The 22,613-nt window shown below is 37.6% G+C and overlaps 1 protein-coding gene across 2 annotated transcripts in view; it reads left to right on the plus strand.

Annotated features, from left to right (window-relative positions):
- Window positions 1-260: 260 nt before the first annotated feature.
- Window positions 261-22,613, plus strand: part of sulf2a (sulfatase 2a) — a 38,520-nt gene continuing 16,167 nt past the window's right edge. The window contains exon 1 of one of the 2 annotated variants that reach the window (XM_051911771.1): window positions 261-627. The gene's annotated coding sequence lies outside the window, so the exon portion shown is untranslated. The remainder of the gene's footprint in view (window positions 628-22,613) is intronic. The other variant, XM_051911773.1, reaches the window with a different exon arrangement.

Genomic DNA, 22,613 nt, shown 5'->3' on the forward strand with positions numbered 1-22,613 from the left:
ATTCCCCTGCCCTCCTGCTCCAAGATTGATCCCTTATCCCCACCCCTTCTTTTCTCTCCCCGCTGCCAGACCCGCAGCTTTAGAACCCATGTGAATAGGTGAAGCTCTGAGGCTCCAACAGATGGCCAGAGCTGCCCTGATTCAGTCACACTGCTGCCGGATGAATACCAGCTCAGAGCGCCCAGAAAAAGTGGAAAAAACAGAGTTCGGGGCGAGCAAAAGAGAGATAGAGAGAATGATAGAGTTTCCCCCATGTGTGTGGGAGAATAAGGAAAAACAGGGACGTGTTAATATGCATGAGGGAAAGAGTAACTGTGTGAGAGAGGGAAAGAGAGACAACAAGAGAGGGGAGTGGACGATATTGAATTGTAGATTAAGGGACTTCTTTCCCTCCCGCCCTCTTTTATTTATCTGCTATGGAACCACGCCTCCTTTCTTTCACCTCTCCGTGTGTCTATATCAGGGGACCAGCTATGAGAGAGCCCACTTGTACGGCTGGCAGAGGGGGAGTCGTGTCAGAGGTGGTCTGGCGAGGACCGAACAGGTGACGGATCATTATAGCCGAGTTTAACCTCTCCTGTTGTTTCGCTGTTCCTCAGGAAGGATTCTGAGGTGGGCATCAGTGAGGTAAGTGCCTTTGTCCCTAATTACTGCTTGATACCATCACCTCTGTCAGATTTGATGCCAGTAATGGATGCACAGGTATATTTCTCTATTGTTAAAGCGAATTATAATTTGGTACACTTTCCAGATTGTTATATGCACAATTCTGCATTGCATGAACCTTAATTTTATGTATATCGGAAATTTCTTCAACTGACATTTTAAATCCATTTTTCTTGAATTCTCATAAAATGCTTCTTTTTTTCCCCATAAAACAATGTCTTATAAAGCCCAAATCATTGCCATTGAGAGATTCAGAAAGTTGTTGGTTGTGATATCTTCCCATTTATTAAACCTTTTTAGGTTTGTTTCTTCTAGTCTTCTCGGGTTCTTCATGTTGGTGTCGCCATATTTCTTGGTCTTTTTGTACCTCAAATGTTTGTACCTTATATTTGCGGTCTGACTGAACTGGTCTGTGTTTGTATGTGATTTTGGCCCTTTTAAGGACTTTAACAAGAGTCTGTCGTCACCCCTGTAAAATGCTACATGACTCACGCTGCATTTTTGATGATGAAGAACTGCTCTCTGGGTCAAGTAGGTCTCCGGAAGCAAGTGATGTTTGGAGTGCTAGAGATTCGCTGGGTAAAATATGCATCAGTGAGCTTGCGCTTGTGTTTGCTGTGTGAGGCTATGAGGTAATGACAAAGGTGATGGGGGCTGAGAGATCTGTGCCTTAGTCATTCATTATTTAATGTGCACTATGTCTCCGCTCAGCCCCACAACAACTGGCCTCCTTTTCCTCTTCTATCGTCTGAACCAAAGCTGTAGACCAGGTCCTATATGACGTTTAGTGCATCAGACCTGTACAAATGACTTTACATGGTCAATGTCACAAATTTGCTTCTTTGACTAGTGACCTAGAAATAGTGCAGAATCCGAAATATTTCTTGTTCAGTTGTAACGATTTTTAATCTCAGTTTTGGTGGTCTCAGGCTTCTGGACCCCACTGTATACACACGTACAGAGGCTTCTAATGCATACTCTTTCTTTTTTCAAAGATTTCTTAAAGTAGTTCAGCTGTAACTTTACTGCTCATTTGGGACCTCCATCTGACAGCACAAAAAAAAAGGGAATTTGATCTCAATTTTTTAATTCCTGAGTGGGAGCTATTTAGGGTTCATTTGCATATGTACGTCCCGGCCTCAATAGGGTTCTCATATCCTGCGATGATTTTATCCAATTTACAAGCGGAAAACCACCTATTTTTGGATTCCTTTGTCTACTGTAAGTTGGCATATTGTTGGTTTTAGGGAGAAAGTCCACATAATGGATTTTATGCAAAGTTCAACCCAGTGTTCGGATGTACATTTCAAACATAAATCTAACCATGAAGCCCCACCCCTTACCGAACCTTAAATCTAACCATGATTGTGAAATCACTCGGATCAACCCTCCCCCCCCCAAAAAAAAGCATTTCCACTAAGATATTCTTGGATTTCTTGAATTCATTAAACCTTTTTTAGGTTTGTTTCTCCTAGTCTTTTTAGACTACTCATATTGGTGTTGCGATTGGTCATGAGAAGTCATCATAATTTGACCAAAATGGCGAAATCATGAGAGGGAAAGTACGTTTCAAACTTAAACCTAACTATGAAGGCCCACACCTAACTTAACCCCTAGATCTAACCATGATCGTAATTGGAAAAACCTATTAAAATGTATGTTTTCATATGATCCAAGTCATGCAATATCATATGATTTGACTGTAAGTTGTCTTGAGTGTGTTAGCAAAGTTTGAACTTGTAATTGACAGACTGGACCTTTATCTTTTCATATAGACAAAGAAAACCAACACCGAGCAGTTAGAAATCATAGACTTTTCTCACGTTTAAATCTTTGAGAAGTTGAGTTTGATTAGCCCTTATTAATCACTAGACTAAGTTAATTGGCTTTTCATTTGAGAACATACAAGGTTTGACACTTAACCGCAAACTGTGTCGGACATTGTGGTCAGACGAGCTTAGTAGATGTGCAAGATTTAAATAAAATTATGAGAAGCTGCGAACAAGGTTGTGCATTTATTATTGATCTGTTTACATTTTATTCCAAAAATCTAGCAAAATTAGATGGGATGTTCATCCCAACCAATTGATATTTATCAAAGAGTCTGGACACCAGACAAATCCGAACCAGCCGCACGTCTATGTGAGACACAAGATCTCATTTTCATGAGCTGCTGAGAGCAAAACAAGGCCTGATATGAATCTAAAGTATAATTTGAGCTCGGTGCCCACCGTCTTAAATGTTAATGCTGACTGGAAGTCTTTGATGAGTGATTTGGAGTACAGCACCTCTGGCGGTGCCCTCTGAGGCAGAGAGTGATGTGAATGCATTATTACAGAGCTGTGCCAAGATACGGCAGGTATCCAGCGGAGATCTGTAATTACATCCAGCCAAGAACATGGAGAGCATCAATCTTAGATCAGAATCAGAATGTGTAATCAAAAGAGTTTTTTTTTCAGTCAACATCAAATGTATTTTTTCCCCTCACTAATCAAATGAATGGTGAATGTTTTCACTGGCTTTCTGAATGACAATATAACATTGCAGTTGGAATACCCTGCTCAAAGTTTTGGGGTCATAATCATTGTTCCTCATGTCTTATTACTCATCACTCTGGCTCCTCCAACTGTAAACCGCACCTCTCTCCTATCAGCCATGAACATTCAATACTAGAATCCATCTCTTGTCTCATATAACATTAACATCTGTCACAACAACAGTAAGTAGACCATTGATGCTCCGATGAGATGAGTATATTGGATAGGCCTATAGATATAGGAGTTTTGGTTTCAGATTTTTCCTGTACATTTACATTTAAAGAAAGAGTTCAGCTAAAAATGAAAATTAGGTCATGTCACTCCAAAACTTTATTCTGCAGAATGCAAAAGATGTTGTAAAGAATGTAGAGAACTGTTTTTGTACATACAATGGAGGTCAAAGGGGATCCAACACAACATTGGAATACTGTATTGACAAACAAACACCAAGACATTTTTCTGAATTTCATCTTTTATTATAAATTTTAAATTAACTATATCCTTTTAAGGCATTTAGCAAATGGTATTATCCAGAAAGTCTCTTAAAAGTCGGTTAACATCACAAATAAGACCGATTTTTTATGTATATTTTAGCAGGAATACGAAAGCAGTGGAGGGAACATAATAGCGGTGTGATGTGGAAGTACTTGGGAAAGTTCAATAGGGGGGCTGTAGCATTCGGGATGAGCTGCAGATGTTTGATTACGTACCTTGGAAGACAATTGTGACAGTTATTGGGACTAATGGTGAACTGCACACCAAAGGAAATTACAGTGATCTGAAGCACTTCTGGGCAAACAGAGTCTGTATAAGAGAATATAGAGAGTCTGCTAAGTGATTTTATAGATATTCGTTGAGCTTTGAAAAACATTGTTCGTATACTGTACATGTAAAGATGTGTCTTTTTGCTCATTTTTAAAATGGCATTTCTTTGCCTTATTCTTGACGTTCTCCTCAATCACGCACCCTCAGGGTTCTCCCAACTGAGTTATAGGTTCTCGCTCAGACTTCAGCTCACATCTACCCATTACTCTCTCCAGTTTTCTCTCGCTCACCGTGTCTATCTCTTGCTCCCTCAGGAGCTCAGCAGGCTTTGTGGCTGCTTATTAACTTTTATGGAATTATAGATTTCTGAAATTGGATTTTCCCAACTCACTAAAGAAAGCAGATTAGCTGACTACTCTCACATGCACCAGAGTTTTTGTGGCCTGAAACTTAACTTGAATGTTTGAGTATGGACAATTGGTTTAGATGGCATGTTTATCTGTATTCCAGTAGTTTTTTCTTCTCTAGTAGAATCAAATCACACTTTAGCCTTTGGTATTGTTGTAGCTGGCTTAATTCATTTAGCTGTAATTTTAGATGAACACTTTGTCTTTATTTGTGAATGGGGATAAAACGTCAGTGCTCGTTTATCACAAAACAGAAGTTTTCATGTACTAAAGGCCATTTTGCATTACACACTGCAATGCAAAAAAAAATAGCTATTGTATATTTCTTGCTTTTTCTTGCTTTACTTTCGCACTTATTTTACAGTATTAATTCATTCTTCTTTAATTAAATCTAAAATAATGTTGATACCACCCCATTTTTTGTTTATGAATGATTATATTATTTCTGTTCTTTAATGTAACAATGTTATATATAATGTTTGTTGCAAATTATAATCAAGTCAATATTGTTAAATCTAAATTTTACTGTGTGATGATTAGAAAGATAAAAAATAACTGTACAAAACCCCCCACTAACTCAAGGGAGCTCTTTTTTGGGAACACATCGAGATATTAATTGGGTGAATGAGAGGCTTCTGGAATCGATTGAGAGAGATCTGGACCAGACGGAATCAAACAATCATGGCCTGAGGGCCAGTCTGCACCAGAACTGAAAGCACTGATTAAGCTCCTATTACATAGACTACATCATAAATTAGAGCTAATGAGTTGGTGATGTGCACATTTCTGACATTTATACTTTAAACTTGTTTTGCCCAGATTTTATAATTGATATACTGATATTTGTGTTTCACTGCTTTATTTAAATATTTATATAATTTAAATATAAAAAAATATATAAAATTAAATACAATTAAATATATTCAGAAATATATTTTTCTTCTAATATATATACACTATATTGCCAAAAGTATTGGGACACCCCTCCAAATCATTGAATTCAGATGTTCCAATCACTTCTGTGGCCACAGGTGTATAAAATCAAGCACCTAGGCATTCAGACTGCTTCTACAATCATTTGTGAAAGAATGGGTCGCTCTCAGGAGCTCAGTGAATTCAAGCGTGGTACCGTGATAGGTTGCCACCTGTGCAATAAGTCTATTCGTGAAATTTCCTCACTACTAAATATTCCACGGTCAACTGTTAGTGCTATCATAAAGTGGAAGCAATTGGGAACAACAGCAACTCAGCCACGAAGTGGTAGGCCACGTAAAATCACAGAGCGGGGTCAGTGCATGCTGAATCGCACAGTGCGCAGAACTTTCTGCTACGGACTAGCTACAGACCTCCAAACTTCATGTGGCCTTCAGATTAGCTCCAGAACAGTGTGTAGAGAGCTTCATGGAATGGGTTTCCATGGCCGAGCAGCTGCATCCAAGCCTTACATCACCAAGTGCAATGCAAAGCGTCGGATGCAGTGGTGTAAAGCACGTCGCCACTGGACTCTAGAGCAGTGGAGACGTGTTCTCTGGAGTGACCAATCACGCTTCTCTGTCTGGCAATCCGATGGACGAGTCTGGGTTTGGCGGTTGCCAGGAGAACGGTACTTGCCTGACTGCATTGTGCCAAGTGTAAAGTTTGGTGGAGGGGGGATTATGGTGTGGGGTTGTTTTTCAGGGGTTGGGCTTGGCCCCTTAGTTCCAGTGAAAGGAACTCTTAATGCTTTAGCATACCAAGACATTTTGGACAATTTCATGCTCCCAACTTTGTGGGAACAGTTTGGGGATGGCCCCTTCCTGTTCCAACATGACTGCGCACCAGTGCACAAAGCAAGGTCCATAAAGACATGGATGAGCGAGTTTGGTGTGGAAGAACTTGACAGAATCCTGACCTCAACCCAATAGAACACCTTTGGGATGAATTAGAGCGGAGACTGTGAACCAGGCCTCCTCGCCAACAACACTGCCTGACCTCACAAATGCGCTTCTAGAAGAATGGTCAAAAATTCCCATAAACACACTCCTAAACCTTGCGGAAAGCCTTTCCAGAAGAGTTGAAGTTGTTGTAGCTGCAAAGGGTGGACCAACTCCATATTAAACCCTACGGATTAAGAATGGGATGTCATTAAAGTTCATGTGCACATAAAGGCAGGCATCCCAAAACTTTTCTCATTATAGGTATATAATAAAATATTAGTTACTTTATTGTTATTTTATTATTTTTATTCAGCTGTTACGTTGGAGGGTTGAATTTTTCAAGATGTCATCATAGCATATGTGTGTGTGACAGCGTAAAGGTGGAGTGATGACTGCGAATGTCAGTTGTTAAGTGTGAATCATGGTAAATGACATATGTGAAAAGAGAGAGATTTATATCTGAGGGAAGCGTTTGCTTGAAATGAACTATATTGAATGTTTTTGATTAAAAAAAGACCCACAGACATGTCAGGTGTTATCTAAGTAATCTAGGATGTTAAAACAATCAAGTTTATCAAAGTTCAATCATCGGGCCAGTGGTTTGGGAACATAAATTTGATACAAGGCCAAAGTATACAGAATGCACTTTCAAGTCGGAATATGTTATTGATTTGGTTCACAACAATAAATTTGGTATTGCTTTCAGTTATTAATCTAACCAGTGTTGGGGAAAGTTACTTTTAAAAGAAATGCATTACAATATAGCATTACTCCCTGAAAAAAAAATAACTAATTGTGTAACTTAGTTACTTTATATGGAAAGTAATGTGTTACGTTACTTTTGCTTTACTTTTTTACCACCTGGACTGGGTTTGCTTGTTTGTTTTTAACAACAACAAAAAAGGTCTGTTTTTTGGCAAATGTAAAGGCCCTTTCACAGCAAAAGTGAAATGAACAAGTCACAGGCTAAAGGAAATGCAAGTTCACACCTGTACAGTAGAGGGCGCAGCTCAAACAAACCTTTCAGCTGTGCTGCCATTCTGGATTGCAGAAGAATAGGACGCAGGAGAAGAAAAGCTGCGTCTCATTTCGAAGGCTGCATCCTCCGGAGGTCGCATTTGAAGGCTGCATACATCATTGAGGCCGGCTCATTTAAGAAAAATAACCATTGGATTGCAAAGTAAGAAAGAAAATACAGCATTTTGCACCTCATGAGGAATAACCATAAATTTTATTATGGTTACTTTTCTTAAATAAGACATCCTTAATGATGTATGCAGCCTTCAAATGCGACCTCTAGAGGACACAGCCTCTGAAATGAGACGCAGCTAAAGTTCAACACTTACTTCAGCAATAAAAAAACAAACCAACAAACAAAAACATAAATGTGATGTTTATTTAAAGTCATTTTTGCTTATTAGTATGGTTGAATTTGATCATCGAAGGTCAGCAGCAAAGAATAAAGTGAGATTAAACACATAAAGTATATTTGTGTAATTTAACATTTAATTATTGCAGGTTTGCGTTACATTCTGAGTTTGCATTTCATTGTTTTATTAATTTCATGGAATACTAAATCTGTTTTGTGCAAGTAAGATAAGTAAATGCTTGCTCACATTTAGTCTGAGACTACAATAATAATAAGTAATGCTCTGCATTACTAGATACTTGAGAAAAATAATCTGATTACATAACTTGCATTACATGAAATGCATTACTACTCTAACTACTCTGAAATGTAGCAGAAAACATTCTATATAGTTAAGTTCAGCATGTAGTGTCCTATATGTGTTTGTGTGAGAAAGTGCATAATATTTAGACCTTCATCCTCCCTTATGCTTGTCTCCTGTTACATTCACTGTAATTGGTTGTGGGTGGCAGCTTGGTTAAGACTGATTTGGGACTGAATTGTTGCCTAGTTTCTGCACAGCCCCAGAACAGAAATAGAACGGGGCCTATTAGTTTTTATCCTGCCATGTATCCTGCAGTGAGTCGAACAAACAGCCCATTACACAGTTAGCTGTGCACTGAGTAATGATGCACAGCCTTCATAAGAACCCACGTTCAGGAGCATCTCTGCCCATCACACTATTTTGAGTCCTCATTTATATTAAATAGCTGCCAGAGCCACTAATAGCCACCTAGGCAGTGGGAGACGGAGAAGATCAGTAGCTCAGATCCTGTGATCTCATGTCTTCATGAGTATGTCAAGTAATGTAGTTTTCATGAGCTATAATGAGAGACCTACCCTCCGGACATAATCAAGACCAAACCAAGGACTAATGCGTTTTCAGTTCTGTACATAATTACATCAGCATCTATGGTGTTGATCTCGAGGTGGAGCATTGACAGATCACACCCTAGAGATTTACTGCATCTTAATGAATTGTAAGAATCGAAGGAGCTGTCTATCAGCAGATTCGAATTTGAGGCTTGGATTACTGTTTGTGTACTAAAAGGGTTTTTGCTTGGTGGTGTTACAGGAAACCGCTATATTCAGCTATTCTGTTTGAGGCATGATCGTATACTTCAAAAGAAAGTCTGTATACTTCACCTCTCGTCCCCTTTCAGGCTCTTTTTTTTTAATGTGCCTTCAGCACAGCAAGATAAAACAGCCACTGCAACCTGGAAGAAAGGGAAAGAATTCTTCAAAGAGCTAGTGGATGTGTTGATATATATATTTTTATGATTTTTTAAAAATGTCCTTCTTCCAACAAGCCCTTGAAGTCTTCATTCTTGCACATTATTGCATAAAATCCTTTGGTCTTTCTAACTCTCTCCCCATAAAACCTTGCTGTTTACATCATGGGCGTAAGCACTGGCTGACTAAAAGTTTTAAAAGGGGGTTTCTTGCGGCTCATGGGAGTATATATAGTCTTAACAGAGTCAAATGGAGTAAAAAAATCTATTAAAATGACAGAAGATCAGAGGTGTAAAGAGTACCTGAAAACCATACTTGAGTAAAAGTACTGATACCTTACATTGAAAATGACTCCACTACAAGTTACAAGTAACCAATTCCAATTCGACTTGAGTAAAAGTCTTAAAGTATCTGATTTTAACAGTACTATATTTTACTCATGCTGAATGTAGGCTCAGAGATCCACTAGTCCTGAGAGACTGCCAGTGAAAATAAGAAACAATTGATTTGTAAGATGAGAAATCAAATTTATTTTCTAAAATCAAAATAAAACTGAACACCTCAATGTTGAAATAAATCAAGGTCGACACGACAACCTTTTAAACGTCAACAAACTCTCAAGTCTCAGTTGAGCTCAAGTAGAAAGGCCATAAGTAAACCAATATCCTTCAAAACAGTCTTGTCAATATAGTGAATAAATAAAACAATGTTAAGTAAAATTAAATAGTCAAAGTGTACTGTATGTGCTGGTTTGAGCCTCATCACCAGCTGCAGTCATTTCCTCATCTAATAAATCAAATATCTGCGATCAGCAACTACCTGCTAATGCACTCACATTCACGTAAAGTATTCTAGTTGACAAGTTTTGGGTGAGTAAAGGCAAAACGCACAAGATATAGTACCTTCAATGCCCTTAGATGGCGATATCGCTTCTTTATAGCAGAAATAAACTGCTGCAGAAAAAGTTAGCTGACATGAAAAATGTAATGTGTAATTGCATCACTCATCACAAATGTAGTGGAGTAAAAAGTACATTTACTTGCTCAAAAATGTAGTCAAGTAGAGAGTAAAAGTTGCCAATATCTTTGATACTCAGTACAACTACAAAGTAGCCAAAAAGATACTTAAGTACAGTAACTAATTACTTTTACTCAAGTACTTTGCACCTCTGCAGAAGATAATGTATAATATTGTATGATATAGTACAAGCTAAATCATATACATGCACAAAACTATACATTGCAAACACAAAACAAAAGCACACACATCGCTTGCAAGTTGCTCAAAGTTCGACCAAAAAATAACAATAAAGCAAAAAAAAGTGTGCTCGAAATGTTACCTTTGGAGCCGTGGTGTGCCAACTTTATCTCTTTTTTTGCTTTATATGTAAAATATACATAATAATAACTTAATATAACTTAATATAACTTTTTCTTACTAGGATCAGTTGTAAATATAAATGTGTGTGAGTTTTCTTTGATGAATAGAAAGTTCAAAAGAACGGCATTTATTTTAAATGGAAATCTTTTGTCACTTTTGATCAATTTAATGCATCCTTGCTGACTAAAAGTAATAATTCCTTTTAAAAAAAAAAAACTTACTGACCCCAAACTTTTGAATGGTAGTGTATATATTAAAAAACCCTGATCTACTTTCATCAGCGATATTGCCCTGCAATCTAATTAGGAGTCAGATATTAAAATGGTGAGCTGTGTGCTGGGATAATTGATTCTTTACACTCGGTGCACATGAAACAACCAGACAGCAGGAGATACCCTGCTTTGTCAACATTGGGCGATGTGCCCACTTTTTAAAAAAGGCGCCCAATGAAGCACCATAGATTGTGCCAACAGACATCCTGCACACAAAGGTACGCCACATGCGTCCCAGTGTGTATGGGGACGTCTGAAAAACCTCCTGTTTGTGTGAGTGGGTTAGCCTGGCAGGTCAGTGGGAAATCATACGCGTTTTGTCTCGCAACACTTTTTGGCTGTCATCAGAGGACCGGTCTAACTGTCTCTCTCTCCTCCGACAAAAACGCTCAAACCCCTGATAATTACCCTCTTCCTTTGAGAGTTATCAAAATGGACAACTCTCCCGCTGCTTTGCTAATTACTTTAATAGGTTTAGATAGAGATTAGCGACAGACTAGAAGCTTATTGGGTGTGTAATGTTGATAGTAAGTGAATAATTCCTCTTACCCTTTTCTGTGGTTTTAAAAGTTAGTCTTGTTTATTTTATTTGCATACTCTATTTTAAGCCTCAAATCTGCTGTACTTACGCAATCATGCATGTCGGGCACAGGACCGCAGATCATATCAGCTTGTGAGTGTTCAGGGTCATTAACCGAATGGCCCGAACTGTAAGACCCATATTGCTGTTCACTCAACCTAATGTCGAAGCCATGACTGTGTGTCTGCGGAGTCATTCACTATTGCAATTTATGGCCTGCTTTATAGAGGTTGGGTCAAACTCTGTCTCTCATCAAGTACTTTAGCTTTGTGTAGCCCTTTCCTCCCTCAAGCAGATTCTACCCGAACCTCTCAATTATTGGTGGTAACAACCTGCGCTGTTCTTTGTGTGAATGTAACGACCATTGTTATCGGCAGGGAAGTAAATGGAGGGGAAAAGCAGTGGAAATTGTGGGAATGGTAATAGTCTTTTTTATGGATTACAGATTACGATCATCAAAGGGGCAGTTTAGAAGGTCCAGTCTCGCCACAGGGTAAAAGATGCAGACATGGGGCCCCAATGACAGCGTCATTAACGAAATGGGCTTTAGTTCAATGACTCCACATTAATGGCCAGTTACCAAATGGAGGGAAAAAGTGACTATTGTAACTGGATACCGTGCAATGATTAGGTAGTGTATTCGCTTAATGTATATACAGTAGAGTATGTGGGAACTGTGTAATACTACCTTGGGAAATGGCATATATTTTCCAACCTTGTTCCATTTTCATTCATTTGGCAGATGTTTTTATCCAAAGCTTCTTACATTGAGTAAATGTATATCTTGAATGCATTTCATTGAGATTCCCTGACAAATCAAAGCCATGTTGTTAGTGCCATGCTCTGTTGATCTACTCCTTGTGCAACATAGTATATGTTTTCTATGTTTTGGCGTGCATGTCATGTCATTGATTCTTCTAAACTGGCATTAGATGGGTTTTAGGAAATTAGCCAAAATATTTAAGACACCAATAAATAAGCAGGCAGAGCATTTGTAGAATTTTATGATTGACAGTTGGACCAATTCTGAGTTCTGTGGGTGCCAGTCATGGGTTATTGGTGATATGATTAAAAATGTTTGTGTACAATTAAAACACAAAGAGATGGAAATGAGAATTAATGATTTTCACCAGATGTTTTATCAATTTGGCGCTTGTGTGTGACAGTGGGTGGATTTATTTCCATTAAATGTGTGTGTTTATGGTTATGTGAGTGTGAGAAACCTCTTTCGATATGGATTACACATTAAGGACAAATTCTGCAAGACAGGAACAGATGATAGTGATAAGAACTGTCCAGGAATACATTCTTTGTACTTCGTCAACCTGAAGCTGCAGTGGCATATTAAATAAACTATATTTCCAATACTGAAAAAAAGAAACCGAGAGAGTCATATAATGCTTTAGCTGTGAGAGTATAGGTAACATGCCAATGGTTGGACATTTGTTTTGCCTCGGTTGTGCCCAAAATAGAGCAAGATTAAGAAGATGGTCCTTTTATCACACTATCCAGATTTTAGAAACATTTAGACACATTTAAGCTGTGATTTTTTTTTTTTTTTTAAAGAAGCTGTTTAGTTAAACAAAGTTCACATTTTGATGTGATGTTCCTTTACTTATTAGGAAAAATTAGCTTATTGATTCCATACAGATTCAGAACATTTCTAGGTCTATATTTCAAAACGTTTTCATGTTTCATTAACTTTTTCTTTCCCATAAAATATCCATACACAATCAAAACAGTTTATATCTGATTAGCTGAGATATCTTATGAAGTCTCGGGTCAGTGTGCTGGGCATCGGACCTTTTCTAATTCCTCTTTTCAAGTTCCCATCCATCCCTGCGGTTCTTAAAGCTCTTGTGTGTTTTTGGCAATGAAGCCTGTAACATGTATAGATTTTGGAGGGGCTGCCGCTAAGCCTGTTAATCTAACCACAAAGAGAAGGAAGGGAGAAGGAGAAGAGGATTAGGATAAGGAAAGTCAGAAAGGGAAAATACCAACCAGCCGCACATCCCCAGGGACCATCTCCAGCGAAGATTAGAAAATCCCCACAGTGGCCACACTGACAGTGGAAAGCCCATGTGAATTACGGCTAATGTTCATGTGTTGGAATCCACAGGGGTCAGAGGCGTTGGATGTGATAATTACACTTGCTGCTGTGAGCTGCAAGTGCTCCTTTGTGGGTGGAATACTGAAGATGGTTTCAGTGAATGTGAAAAGCTGCAATTTGGGGTTGTTTTGTTTTTATTTTATTGTGTATTTTGATTTCATTGACATTCCAGTTTAGTTTTAGTTCATATTTCATTCAACCAATTTGTTCAAAACACTGATTAATTCAGGAACTAAATAACTGACCATCTATATGAGTGAGTCATTGAATCATTCATTCAGCCAATTTGTAATTTATTCAGAAACAAAACACCACTACTTTGTGTTGATTGAAGACAACACAAAAGTTTAACTTTTTTTTTGGGTTTTCATTCCCTATTTCAACCATTTTAATTTTAGTTAGTATTTTTCAGAGCTAGTGTAATGGAGGCCAGCTAGTAAGAGCTGTGCGAGTAAAACCTCCCCGGTCTCAAAAGGCGCATTAGCGACTGATGCTAGAGGCTGTTTTCAGAAACACTGGTTCAAATCCTATTTAGAGCGGTGCGAGTAAAACTGGAGGGGTTACATTGGTGCAATTGGTTACATTATGTTGAATTTGGAAAAGTGATGCTTGTTATTTCAGTTTGAGGCACAATGCAGACTGCATTTGGTGTGTGAACATAAAGATTTATGTGTTTCTTTGTATTCACCACTGAGCCAGCTTACTGAAATAAGAAACCAATATTGTCTGTAATCATCATTAAGTCAGGGCCATTACCCTTCCCCTCTCCCCCAAGTCATTTAGAGGAGACAAGAAAAATTGGAAGTAATTAAAAGAAAATGAATGACGTGAACTAGCATCCTGTAGCGTGGCAGAAAGCAGATTGTAAAGTAAGCTGAAAGCTGATAGTGTTCAATACAAACAAACAAATCTTTTACTGCAGTCTCAGAGTAGATGTTATATACATACAATCTTACAAATTAATATAATGTATTTGTATATGCTGAGTTTTAATATGGATATTCATAGTACTTTAATGTGATGAACTTTTTGATGAGCAGTATGGTCCTGCTCTCAGTTTCTCTACCATTAAAGGGATAGTTCACCCAAAAATGAAAATTTGATGTTTATCTGCTTACCCCCAGGGCATCCAAGATGTAGGTGACTTTGTTTCTTCAGTAGAACACAAATGATGATTTTTAACTCCAACCGTTGCGGTCTGTCAGTCGTATAATGCATGTCAATGGGAACATCATCTATGAGAGTAAAAAAAACATGCACAGACAAATCCAAATTAAACCCTGCGGCTCGTGACGACACATTGATGTCCTAAGACACGAAACGATCGGTTTGTGCAAGAAACCGAACAGTATTTATTTATTATCATTTTTTACCTCTAATACACCACTATGTCCAGCTGCCTTGAGCGCACGGCATCCGGTGCGTGAGGTGTGTACGCGTGTGTAGTTTAAAGGATTAGTTCACTTTCAAATAAAATTTTCCTGATAATTTACTCACCCCCATGTCATCCAAGATGTTCATGTCTTTCTTTCTTCGGTTGAGAAGAAATTAAGGTTTTTGATGAAAACATTCCAGGATTCCTTATAGTGGACTTCAATGGTCTCCAAACGGTTGAAGGTCAAAATTACAGTTTCAGTGCAGCTTCAAAGGGCTTTAAACGATACCAGACGAGGAATAAGGGTCTTATCTAGCGAAACGATCGGTCATTTTCTTAAAAAATACAAATGTTTATGCTTTATAAACACAAATGATCGCCTCGCACGTGCTTCCGTATTCTTCAAAAAGCTTACGCTGTATGTTCTACGCCTTCCCTAGTCTACTTACGGAAAAAACGGAACTGGCGCCGCAATCGTTCCATAAGTTGTTTGGAGAGACCATTGAAGTCCACTATAAGGAGAATAATCCTGGAATGTTTTCATCAAAAACCTTAATTTCTTCTCAACCGAAGAAAGAAAGACATGAACATCTTGGATGTCATGGGGGTGAGTAAATTATCAGGAAAATTTTATTTGAAAGTGGACTAATCCTTTAAACTACGCCAGAGCGCGTACACACCTCACGCACCGGATGCCGTGCACAAGGCAGTTGGACATAGTGGTGTATTAGAGGTAAAAAATTATATAAATACTGTTCGGTTTCTCAAACAAACCAATCATTTCGTGTCTTAGGACATCAATGTGTCGTCACGAGCTGCAGGGTTTAATTTCTCCACTCATCCTATTCTGACAAAAGAGGGAGTAAGAAAGATTGAAAATTAAATCTTTTTGAAAATGAAAATGAGAGGGAAGAGTGACTACTGGTAAATGAAGTAACCAGTAGTCACTTTTCCCTCTCATTTTCATTTTCAATCTTTCTCACTCCCTCTTTTGTCAGAATAGGATGAGTGGAGCCAGTGCTATAGGAAAAACTAATCTTGAAGGATTTTCCTGGCGGATAGTGGTGGAAAAACACTTTCTTTTTTAGGTTGAAACATTTACCAGAAACTATTTTCTCCTCTAGTTGCTTGTTAAGACACAGATATCTGGGGTCCACATGAAACCCTTAGAGGCACAATCATAGCGCTGCTGATAGTGTGCAAGGGCCAAAGACTTTTGGGTCTACTACTAAGAATAAATCTCTTTAGCATTTACTATCCAATTTTGTCAGTACAAATTATATAATTTGAGTAAAAAAATTTAGAAAATTTTCCATTTAATTTGATTCTTTTTAAGGGGGATTTGTCCCCTGTTTGCTTTAAAGGCAAGCTCCATGAGCTTCAAAGTTTATTTGTTTAAACATTCCCCATTTTTCCTTAAATTAAATATTGAATCCAAGATTCCCATCTTCGTTCTCAGACTTTTGGACCCCAGTGTATGTGGCCCCTCTGTCCTTCTGTCACAAGACAGACGGAGGGCGATAAAGTGGCCTTAGACACCAGGGTGACCCCTACAAATATCCCCCATTGGCCACAAGGCTCAGGACCACCACGCTTGCCCAGTGCATGCCATATGGTTGCCGACGGATATAGAGGACGAGAACTGAATTCCTCTGCTCCTGATGGAGGTACATTTTGTTAATCAGTCACCAGTTAGATGCTGCAATTAGTCGGGGCAACAACAATTAGCAGTACCAAGGGTTCCTGTCTAGCTGATTGTTATTTTTAGCCTCATATAACACACAGTGCACATATTTAGTTCAAAACACAATTCAATCATATTCAGCTAAAAAAAAAATTCTTATCTTTGATGCATTTGATATTTTGCTTCTTTTTTCCTCCCTTTGTTCTTGTTTGAAAATTGTCAGTGTCATTTGTGTTCAGAGCAAGCACCGAAACATGGCTTTTCATCTGTTTATTATTAGCCACTACGATAACAAGAAGGCGATTATGATGATTAGCACTTTTTCTGACCTTTCTTTGGTGTTGTTTGAAGCTGAAAGAAGAGGCTCATCATAAACTTCCAAAGAAGCTCAAATAGGAAGCTGGATTAAAGTGGTACATTTTTTAAACTTACACTTTTATATGCTTTTACTGAACTTCTATTAAATTAAAATTCTGATTTCAATACACAGCACAAACAACAGCATTTGTAGCATAATGTTGATTACCACAAAAATAATTTCAGCTCGTCTTTTTTCCTTTGTTTTATTTTATAATTTTTTTTAAAAAAAAGCAAAAATAAATGTTCCAGTGGAAGTGAATTGGGCCAATATTTGGAGCAGAAAAGTTGTGAAATTAAATATAACCTTACACAGAAAAGGTTGGTAGACAATTTTTCATGTCAAAATCATGTTAACTTGTCTTCATGTCTTGTGGCTATTCTACTATAACAATGAGTATTTGAATATTTATGGATTGGGCCCAATTCACTTCCATTGTAAGTGCATTACTGTAAAAGATTTCTTTTAAGAAAAGTTGATAATTAATTATGCCACAAATGCTGTTGATTGAGCTTAGTATTCCTTTGAGTTAGTTTTTCATTAACTGGAGAGAATACTTTAGCCAGCCTTGGTAAAATAAAGCAATGCTTGATGTTTCTGATTTGCTTTCTTCTGCTTGTCAGCATAGTCGTGTGATGTGTCTCTGAAGGTTACATGTCAGTGGCGATTACAAGACTTGAGGTGTTGACTCCAGTCTAATTAGTTTAAACGTATGATTTAGAAGCCCTCTGTGTTCACACAGTGCTGACATGCAGCTTTTCGGGTCTTTATCATACTGCTGATCAAGGCAGAAAACACCACTTGCTCTTGATAATTGTATGTTCAATATTTTCCCAAGGAAAATGCCCCTCTGCAACTGCTCACAGCATCATTAAAACGTGCGAATCAATTGTTGTAGGTGCCATGGCGTATATGTTCCACTCCAAACAAGTAGGGAATGATGGATACTGACGTTGACCAAATCCGACGCAAGTCCCTTTGGCCACAGTTTGCCACAAAAGGGCCTGATGTACAGTATTCAACTGGAGAATCCACATATCCCCCCACCTCACTTTAAACTAGCTGGCAGATAAAGGTCTTCCCCATGAAAGAGGCTTGTCAGACCATTTGCATCTGAATGCCAACTGCTGTTGGCAAATTCAAGGAGACTTTGGAAAGTTTGCATACTGAATTGGAGGGTGGACGCACATTCCCCAAGCCTTGCCAGCAGAGCTATGAGGGCAGGAAGTAGAGTGATGGCGGTACTTGAGAGGCCCAGGGTCAAGTGCACTCTATATTTCACCTATGTCCAATGCATCTTAGTAGTTTATGTTGTTCTGCCATGTACTAGACCTTCTGTAAAAACATTATTAGTGTTTTGTCAATCAGTAGTACCTGCATTTGGAAAGAGATACTTTTCTTTGGTCCAATTTTGTGCGATAGAGACCATCCTGTTTGTAAAAGTTAGCTTTTACACAAAAAAGATATATATCATACAAAAGTAAAGAAAAATGACCTCTACAGACAACTGAAAATTATTTTGCAATTTAAGCAACTAAAAAGACAATGAAATATCAAAAAAAGTTTTTAATATAAACTTCCCTTTATCTTGATTTTTTTAAATACAATTTATAGATTTTTACTTGTTTTATGTAAGGTTTACTTGTTGTAAACCTTAAACACTTTTGCTACATTTATGCTTAAAACATCTGTAAGCGATATATAATTAATATATATACACTACCAGTCAAAAGTTTGGAAACATTACTATTTTTAATGTTTTTGAACGAAGTCTCTTATGCTCATTAAGGCTGCATTTATTTCATAATAAATACAGAAAAAACAATAATATTGTGAAATATTATTACAATTTAAAATTATGGTTTTCTATTTTAATATACTTTAAAATATAATTTATTTCTGTGATGCAAAGCTGAATTGTCAGCATCATCACTCCAGTCTTCGGTGTCACATGATCCTTCAGAAATCATTGTAATATGCTGATTTGATACTCAGTTATTATCAATGTTGGAAACAGTTGTGTTGCTTAATATTTTTTTGGAACCTGTGATACTTTTTTAGGATTCATTGATGAATAAAAGGTTAAAAAGAACAGCATTTATTCAAAATATAAATCTTTTCTAACAGTACAAATCTTTACTATCACTTTTTAATAATTTAACACATCCGTGCTGAATAAAAGTATTCATTTCTTTCAAAAAAACAAAAGAAACAAAATTACTGACCCCAAACTTTTGAACGGTAGTGTATATTGTTACAAAAGATTTCTATTTTAAATAAATGCTGATATTTTTTAACTTTTTATTCATCAAAGAATCCTGAAAAAGTATCACAGGTTATAAAATAATATTAAGCAGCACAACTGTTTCCAACATTGATAATAAATCAGCATATTACAATGATTTCTGAAGGATCATGTGACACTGAAGACTAGAGTAATGATACTGACAATTCAGCTTTGCATCACAGAAATAAATTATATTTTAAAGTATATTAATATAGAAAACCATCATTTTAAATTGTAATAATATTTCACAATATTATTGTTTTTTTCTGTATTTATTATGAAATAAATGCAGCCTTAATGAGCACAAGAGACTTTTATTAAAAATAGTAATGTTTCCAAACTTTTGACCGGTAGTGTATATGTGAGGTAACACTTTATTTTAGTGCCGTAGTTACATGTTACTACATGTACTTTCTATAGTAATAACAGTAAATTATGCATAATTACAAGTAACTAACCCTAAACCAAACCCTAACTATATAGTAAGTACATGTAGTTAATTAATAGTACTCAGTACTTATTTGAGTAATTACAATGTAACTACGGCACTAAAATAAAGTGTAACCATATGTAATTTTAATTTTATATTATTTGTTTAAATCCTCTGTAGAACATTTTCAAGACAATATTTTTGCTTTTGAATTGATTTATTTATTTTTTAAGATGTATACCTTTCACAACTAGCTAAAATTTATCAATGTTATTGCAGTTTTGCCAATATTGGAATGAGATTTGATGAGTTTAAAATTGTTTTACTGAGGTCCAATTTTTTTCCTGCCATTTATTATATCCCTAGGTTTGCCAACCCGATTTACAATGCAAGCTGAGCAACACGCTGACAGCAGCAATAACAGGGGCTCAGCGCTAAAGGACACGCTGGCAAGCAGAACGATAGATCAGATACACAGAACATCTGATACTGGCACCATTTTACCACAAGCCCCTCGTCATAAATTATTCTCACTGGTGTGGCGGTAATGAAGAGCCTTTAAAATCACGACATATCTCTCCCATCACCATGCAACTGTTAAAGTTTATTTGTAGCAATCAGTATGTCGCAATTAACAATGTTAGCATTCCTTTTCATGACAAAAAAAAACAAAAAAACATCTCCTGTTTGTCCAGCTAGAGCTATTTAAGATTTAACTCTTTTCTCAAGCTGTTGTTTTTATCAATTGCCAGCAATGAGTCCTGGAGAGGGACAAGGAGGAGAGGAGGGGCCCGGGGTAAACAGAGCAGCCAAGAGAATTTAAAACAGGAGACCCCCAAGGTCAGACCTCATCCATTCCCCTGAGAGAGAACAATGACGGAGAAGAGAACAAGAATTAACATGGACTGAATGCAGCTGTGTGAGTGTTTGTGAGGGAGATGTTGGGAGAAACAGAAAGAGAGAGAGAGAGAGGAGAAGAGCATATATGCGGGAGAGAAATCTGTCAGATAAATGATAAGATTAAAAAATGATTAAAAATACCCTTTAGATGAGAGGGTCCAGGGCTGAGCAGTGGGAGACCCTCAAGGCATCTCTTGCAAAAAGTTTTGGCTGCTAGTTTGAAGGGTGAACTTTGTGTGATCACCTCTGCCCTGAAGACCACAGGGTGCCTGGATCTACAGCACGCCTGGCCTTGACCGCTCTGAGGTAAGATTATGGCACTGAGTTGAATTTTAACTGCTGGAAATTGGCAAGAGTTTCCTCTTGTAGCCTATGTGATATGAATTTGAAGAAAGTAAGCTGTAAGTAAGATAGCATTGAATTTCATGAAAGGGATACTTCCATGTGGATTTATGTTTCAAGGGATGATGCTGAGGGAGATGGGTTTCCTGTGGTGTCCAAAACAAACAATAATTCCTGTCTTAGCTCATGTTTCTTTCTGAATGTAACCAATCACAGTTGGTGGTGTGTTGGGTTAATGCTGTGTTAAGAAGCAAAATCCTTACATTGTATTTGACTATCAGCTATTAGACTTATTTTGTTTGGCCTCCTCAGAGGAAAAAAGAACAACTGCTGTGGCTTTTATCAAATAATTCTGGTGTGTTAGAGGTGGAGTGTTTTGCGCTTGTACACATCATCTTGTATGAGTAGTACTTATTTAACAGAGGAAAATTTTCGCTTCTGTATCAGTGAATCAAAAACATTGGTCTAAGATTGAGGTATTTGTAACAGGTTGTGAGTATGGCAGCAATTTCACCTTAAAGGGATAGTTCACCCAAAAATGAAAATTTGATGTTTATCTGCTTACCCCCAGGGCATCCAAGATGTAGGTGACTTTGTTTCTTCAGTAAAACACAAATGATGATTTTTAACTCCAACCGTTGCGGTCTGTCAGTCGTATAATGCATGTCAATGGGAACACCATCTATAAGAGTCAAAAAAACATGCACAGACAAATCCAAATTGAACCCTGTGGCTCGTGACGACACATTGATGTCCTAAGACACGAAACGATCGGTTTGTGTGAGAAACTGAACAGTATTTATATCATTTTTTACCTCTAAAACACCACTATGTCCAACTGCCTTGAGCGCACGCATGGCATCTGGTGCGTGAGGTGTGTACGCGCTCTGGCGTAGTTTAAAAGATTAATCCACTTTCAAATAAAATTTTCCTGATAATCTACTCACCCCCATGTCATCCAAGATGTTCATGTCTTTCTTTCTTCGGTCAAAAAGAAATTAAGGTTTTTGATTTGAATTATTCTCCTTATAGTGGACTTCAATGGTCTCCAAACGGTTGGAGATCAAAATGACAGTTTCAGTGCAGCTTCAAAGGGCTTTAAACAATACCAGACGAGGAATAAGGGTCTTATCTAGCGAAACAATCGGTCATTTTCTAAAAAATACAAATGTCTATGCTTTATAAACACAAATGATCGCCTCGCACGTGCTTCTGCTTTCCGTATTCTTCAAAAAGCTTATCCTGTATGTTCTACGCCTTCCCTATTCTACTTAAGGAAAAAACGGAACTGGCGCCACGTTTGTTCCGTAAGTAGAATAGGGAAGGCGTAGGACACAGCGTAAGCTTTTTGAAGAATACGGAAAGCAGAAGCACGTGCAAGGCGATCATTTGTGTTTATAAAGCATAGACGTTTGTATTTTTTAGAAAATGACAGATCATTTCACTAGATAGGAGGAGAATAATCCTGGAATGTTTTCATCAAAAACCTTAATTTCTTTTCGACCGAAGAAAGAAAGACATGAACATCTTGGATGACATGGGGGTGAGTAAATTGTCAGGAAAATTTTATTTGAAAGTGGACTAATCCTTTAAACTACACACGCGTACACACCTCACACACCGGATGCCATGCGCAAGGCAGTTGGACATAGTGGTGTATTAGAGGTAAAAAATGATATAAATATTGTTCGGTTTCTCGCACAAACTGATTGTTTCTTGTCTTAGGACATCAATGTGTCGTCACGAGCCGCAGGGTTTAATTTGGATTTGTCTGTGCATGTTTTTTTGACTCTTATAGATGGAGTTCCCATTGACATGCATTATATGACAGACAGACCGCAACGGTTAGAGTTAAAAATCATCATTTGTGTTCTACTGAAGAAACAAAGTCACCTACATCTTGGATGCCCTGGGGGTAAGCAGATAAACATCAAATTTTCATTTTTGGGTGAACTATCCCTTT

Source organism: Ctenopharyngodon idella, chromosome 11 (genome assembly GCF_019924925.1).
Source record: "Ctenopharyngodon idella isolate HZGC_01 chromosome 11, HZGC01, whole genome shotgun sequence".
In the NCBI taxonomy this organism is placed as follows: domain Eukaryota; kingdom Metazoa; phylum Chordata; class Actinopteri; order Cypriniformes; family Xenocyprididae; genus Ctenopharyngodon; species Ctenopharyngodon idella.